Source organism: Rutidosis leptorrhynchoides, chromosome 7, assembly GCF_046630445.1.
Source record: "Rutidosis leptorrhynchoides isolate AG116_Rl617_1_P2 chromosome 7, CSIRO_AGI_Rlap_v1, whole genome shotgun sequence".
NCBI lineage: Eukaryota > Viridiplantae > Streptophyta > Magnoliopsida > Asterales > Asteraceae > Rutidosis > Rutidosis leptorrhynchoides.
Genome location: NC_092339.1, coordinates 310,285,158 through 310,291,384, shown reverse-complemented (window position 1 = coordinate 310,291,384; position 6,227 = coordinate 310,285,158).

Below are 6,227 nucleotides of genomic sequence, written 5' to 3'. Positions count from 1 at the left end.
GTCCTCTATTCCATTTTAAATGAATTTTAACATTTTAGTTTGTTTCTCAATTTATGTCCTTTCCGAGGTAACAATAATTTCGGTGTTAAAACCTAGTTTTATCGTTCATAAATATGTATAAACATGATTTTGAGTTCATTTAATTGAAAATTTTGAAAAATTTTACTAGAATTGGGTAGTCAGTATATAAGACTAGGGCTGTTCTTTATTATCAGAGAGCACTAGATTCTAATATAACTACTGCTTTACTAGTATTTTTAATGGTAACCAAGTGTATAAAGTAAAAAATTTTAAAATCCGAAAGAATTTAACCCCTTCCCACACTTAAGATCTTGCAATGCCCTCGTTTGCAAGAAATCAGTAACAATTTAAATTATTGATGGTGATTTGTGTGAAAATGATTAAATTTTTACCAAAGTTTCCAAATATATTGGCGTTTGTTTGCTGAATGATAAATGGTGCACATCATTTGTTCATTCCGTCTTGTTGTAATTTCACATATATTTTGCATCTTGTCGTCAAAATTAGTTGCTTTTGCTGAACTTAATGCCAGTCTTTGAAAATGCGTTGTTTTACCCTGTTGTGTACATAAGATAAACTGCAAACATATATACATATTTTTGAAGTTTGGTATATTACCCCACATTCAAAAATTATTAAAATCTAAGAATAAAAGTTAGATAATTATAAAAATGATTACAATATTAACAAAAGTATTAAACGTATCAATAATTACAAATTACAAAATAAAAAAAAATAATAAGTAAACTAAGGATGATATTGGTACCAATAGGGGTTCCAGGCATAACCATAGGTGCTATAGAATGCTTCGGCAGGGTCATACGTAGGATATGGTGGCTGCATCTCTATAGACCAAGGAGGGAAGATGGGTTTCGGTGTAGGAATATAGTTTCTACCTATATGTTGGCAATGAGCTATGATTTGGTTCTGATGAACTTGCCAATCTTCGAATGCTCTCTGTCTAGCATTTTCGTATTCCTGAGAAGCTATAAACCTTTGCATTTCTTGCATCTCATTCCCCCCTCCTACATTACCTTGCTGTTGGTTTCTCTCCACCTGTGGATGTCTACCATGGTATCGTACTGCGGCGTTATTTCGCCTCTTCAAAACTTTCGCACCATGGTATACATTTAAACCTATGGTATCGCGGGGTTCTGGTTCTTCTACTAATAATCCCCCCGACTTATATCCACACCGAGATATTCACCAATCAAAGTAATAAAAATACCACCTCCTATTATGCTATGCGGTCGCATCCCCCGAACCATAGCTGATAAATAATAACCCATACAATACGGTATACTTACAGCGCTTTGTGGGTCTCGAATACACATATGGTAAAACAAATCCTGTTCATTTACTTTTTCCTTGTTCTTACCCCTTTGTGTAATCGAATTAGCTAAAAACCTATGTATCACTCTTAATTCTGCTCTATCTATATCCAAATAAGAGTAATTTCCCCCTTTGAAACGGTGATGGCTTGTCATTTGACTCCACACACCGTGTGTATCAAAATTTTCATCTATCTTTCTACCGTTTAGTATCAATCCTCTACAATCGGCAGATGCTAACTCCTCAGGCGTATATATACGTAAAGCCTGAGCCATATCCAGTAAAGACATGTGGCGCATCGAACCGCCTAACAAAAATCTAATAAAAGAACGATCGGTTAAACTAGCTACCCGATCATTCAACTCTATACTACACAAAAATTCTTCACACCATACTTTATATACAGGTCTACGCATGGTGAATAAATGTACCCAGTCATTAAAAGAAGAATTACCATACCTCTGTACAAGTAATTCTCTAATTGGCCCGGCCAATTCTACAGCTTCTAAGGGTCCCCATTCTATGACCCTCGGTACCTTAACAACCTTAGAATGAAGAGTATGCAAACCCCGTTGATATTTTGGATAATCTATCCAAAGTCTGTCAAATCTCAGGTTCGGGTGCAACTCTTCCAAGTGCATATCAGAAAAGGTCATGACTGGATGAGGTATATCCTGCTTGTAGTAGTTATCCACCTCCTGTTGTTCCAAATTCTCAGCAGGAGCATTGCGGGCTTGGGATGAAGATTCACCCCTTTCATTCTGAAAAACACATCAAACACAATTTTTGTGCATCCAAATATGCATTAGTGTCAGCAAAATCATCAATCAAAATAATTACAATGACATTATCAATTTATATCAAACTTAAGCTCATTTTCACATTTTTATCAATTCTACACTTTTTCAAATAAGCATATACGAAAATGTTCGCCAAGTTCATAAGCATTCAACTCAAATAACATGTCAAAATAATCATTACTAGCAATTAAACAAGTCTCAAATGGCATTATCTTTCAAAAATCAAGTTCATGAATTTTAGACTTGAAAAAGTCCACTTTAATTCTCAAAATCATGTTTAGGCTCAAAGTTTGGATCATTTAACTACCTAAACATGTTACACTACTTAATTTAGCAACAATTCATGACAAAAATCAGCCATAACCTGTTTATATCAAAAAGCCCCAAATTTGCTCAAGAACATAAACCCTAGATTATTCAAAATTTGAAGTTTAAGGCTTCTAATCATGTTAAACAGCATCAATCTAGGTTATACAAGCATAATACATAAACAATTTAAGCCTAATTACACTAAAAAGCATCAAAATCAAATTGGGAAAAAAATGACTCAAGAACACCAAATTTCGGATTAAATGGTGTTTAGGTGTAGAAATTTACCGTTTTTCTTGAGTAATTCTTAGATAGCATCCTTCTCAACATGATTTTAGCAAAAGATTTGGTGATTAACGGTTAAAAATTGTGATTTTGGGGGTTTTTTCTCGGGTATTTTCGTGGGTTTTCGCAGCTGTTTTTTAGTTTTTGTGGGTTGGGGACTGATCTGTTCTTCGGTTATATTTTTTTTCTGATTTTTAGTCCTTCCGCGACTCGCGGTGAATAACCCTTCAAACTCCGCGAGTCGCGGAGTTTGATATTTTTTTTTTTTTTTATATAATCATTAACTTATAAAACAATTAAGTACTTAATTTTAAAATTTTGTTTCCCTTGTTATTTAGGACGAGGTCGTTTCGGATCGATGTCCTAGTCCGTCCCTCGACAAAATTTTAAAATTTGTCTTTTTGTAGCGATTGTTTTAAAAGCTAAGATTTTTGGGTTTTTTCAATGTTTTTGGCATACTTTAATTCAATAAGATTAAAAATAATGATAATAAAAGTTCTCGTCCCTCCCTCGGGTAAAGCAATTTCGGTTTAAAGACCTAGTCTTCAACTTATGACGAATTTTAAAAATCATATTTTTAACTTAATGAGATAAAGTAAATTTTTGTTTTTAAATTCACACAACTTAAATATAAAATTCAAAATTAATATTAAAAATTCACACCAAACTTAAAATTTGAAATGCATAAAATTAAAAATTCATATTTTAAAAATTAAAAGTTCACACCAATCTTAATTTAAAAATTCATATTATAAATTCACACCAAACTTATATTAATTTTTCAAATATTTAAAATTTTAAATATATTGTTTTTACAAAGTTTACAATATTAATTTAAGATTTAAATATTAATATTAAAAACATGGTAAGAATAAAATTAAAAATCTTTTTGTCTTTTTATCCCACTTTAATCAATCAAATATTATCAAAAATATGCGCCCCTCTTTTTGGTAAAGTAATTTCGGTTCCAAGACCTAATTTAACTCATGACGAATTTTTGAAATATTTTGTGTTGATTGATTAAAGATATTTATACCTTAAGAATAAACGTTAAATTTCGCAGTGATGTAATAAATTTTTGAATGATATCAATAATTTCGGTTGCCAAACCTAATTTTATTCAATACCAATTTAATACTTTTTAGCGAACAAATTAGCGTTTATTATCAAAAGGTTAAAAATAAAAATAAAAATAAAAACTGTACATACATACCTGTGGAATAGATTTCTTAGTTATATGATCTATCCCATTCATAAGATAGTCGGTTTAATTGATTTTCCATGGCTACATAGGCGTAACCTCGAGCATTCAGTGTCTTTTCTTCTAAACATATGAACGGTCCGTCTCTGCATAAAGTAACAAATTCGGTATTTGAATAGGTTTGATTATTTGAACATTTACCTCCATGTGACCATTTTCCGCATTTGTGACATCTTTCTAGGTGTCGTGCTCTTCTTTTCGCTGCGGATTTTGATTTTCCTTTACCAAATTGTAACTTATTATCTTCGCATCTAGATTCTTTTCTAACTCCGTCCATTCTTTCTCTGATTACTGATACTATTTCACTCGGTAGTATGTCATTATTACGTTTAGTGATCAAAGCGTGTAGCATTAGACCATGGTTTAGTTCACAGGCAGTCTTCATTTTGTAAAAACCTAAAAAAAATAAAAATTCAGAATGGGGGGAGAAGACTAGTTCTTTAGGGTCTGCTAGGGAAAGACCATTCGGGTTCCATTTTCGAGAACTACACGAAAACAGACAATCTAACTCTAACAGAAATACATATTATCCTTTAAAGACTTGATTCTCCCCACACTTAGTTAGCTGTGGTGTCGAAATTGTGATTAACTTCGTTGTCGACTTCCATCGGACCATGTATGTAATGTTTAACTCTGTGACCATTAACTTTAAATTCAATCCCATTTGAATTTATCAATTCTATCGTTCCGTATGGGAAAACTCTTTTGACTATGAATGGTCCAGACCATCTTGATTTCAATTTTCCAGGAAATAGCTTGAATCGTGAATTGAAAAGAAGAACTCTGTCTCCTTCTTTAAATTCTTTTGAACTTCTGATTCTTTTATCATGCCATTTCTTCGTTCTTTCTTTATAGATTAACGAATTTTTGTATGCTTCATGTCTTAATTCTTCCAATTCGTTTAGTTGACTTAATCGTAGACATCCGGCTTCATGTAAATCAAGATTACATGTCTTCAAAGCCCAAAATGCTTTGTGTTCAATTTCTACTGGAAGATGACATGCTTTTCCATAAACAAGTCTAAAAGGTGTGGTTCCAATTGGAGTTTTGTAGGCTGTTCTAAAAGCCCAGAGTGCATCCTCCAATTTAATGGACCATTCCTTCGGATTTGATCCTACGGTTTTCTCTAAAATACGTTTTAAAGCTCGGTTGGTATTTTCAACTTGTCCACTTGTTTGTGGATGATATGCGGTGGAGATTTTATGAGTTACTCCATATCTTTTAAGAACTTTCTCAAGTTGATTATTACAGAAATGAGTACCCCGATCACTTATTAAAGCTTTCGGTGTTCCAAACCTTGCAAAAAGACGTTTTAAAAAATTGACTACAACTCGTGCATCGTTAGTTGGGAGAGCTTGTGCTTTCGCCCATTTAGATACATAATCAATGGCTACGAGTATATATAGATTATTATGAGATTTTGGAAATGGACCCATAAAGTCAATACCCCAAATGTCAAATACTTCACATACTTGGATGACATTTTGTGGCATTTCATCACGTTGATTTATTTTTCCGGTCCTTTGACATGCATCACAGGATTTGCAAAGAAGGTGTGCGTCTTTGTAAATTGTAGGCCAATAGAAACCAGCAACATAAACTTTTCTTGCTGTTAGTTGAGGCCCATAATGCCCTCCTGTTGGTCCTGTGTGACAATGGTTTAAAATTTTACTAGCTTCATCTCCAAATACACATCGGCGTATTATTCCATCAGGACAACTTTTAAACAGATGTGGATCTTCCCAAAAATAGTGTTTTATATCACTGAAGAATTTCTTTCGTCTTTGGTACGATAATCCTTTTTCAAGGAATCCACAAACTAAGTAGTTTGCATAGTCTGCAAACCATGGGATTTCATTATAATCTATCTTCAATAGATATTCATCAGGAAAGTTGTCTTGTATGGCCGATTCATTTAGAACTTCTAATTCGGGATTTTCAAGACGAGAAAGATGATCAGCGGCGAGATTTTCTGCTCCTCTTTTATCTCGGATTTCAATATCAAACTCTTGTAAGAGTAAGATCCAACGGATTAATCTTGGTTTAGCATCTTGTTTTGAAAATAGGTATCTAAGAGCAGAATGGTCGGTATAGACCACCGTTTTTGCTAGAACGAGATATGATCGAAATTTGTCAAAAGCAAAGACAATAGCAAGGAGTTCTTTTTCAGTAGTTGTATAGTTCGTTTGTGCTCCTTGTAATGTCTTACTAGCATAATA